Raw genomic sequence first — 494 nt, 5'->3', positions numbered from 1 at the left:
GGGAGAAGGACCAAGGAAAGATAAAGTAAAAAACAATATTATTCAATCTTTCCCGAGTAGTAAAAATTTGATGAAAACATGAAAATTGTATGAGGATCTGAGTTCACTAAACATCAGTAGTGTCTACATGTGATATTTCATTTCAGGTGAATTCTGGGTCCTGGACAGACCAACAAATCCTGCATGGAGAAAAGCATTAAAAAACTATCCTGCTGCTTTTTTATCTCCATCTCTATTTCCCTAATATTCTTTCTGCCAAGTCTCCATCATTACAGAACCTGGGAACAGTATAGATGCTATAGCACCATACAGATAATATTTAATTAAGAATATCCAACACATTAAAACAGCCTGACCACTAAAGCCGGTGGTCTCCTGTTGAATAGCATGAGTTTCGCCCTGTAAGAACCTTGTCTCTTTATTGATTTTTCACACTTGGATTTTTTTCCCATGCAAGAGAAGCAGTGAACATCATATGTTCAAGTACTTCTGTG

The sequence above is a fragment of the Streptopelia decaocto genome, assembly GCF_964273445.1.
Source record: "Streptopelia decaocto genome assembly, chromosome: 1".
Taxonomy (NCBI): Eukaryota; Metazoa; Chordata; class Aves; order Columbiformes; family Columbidae; genus Streptopelia; species Streptopelia decaocto.
This window is presented reverse-complemented; position numbering follows the sequence as displayed.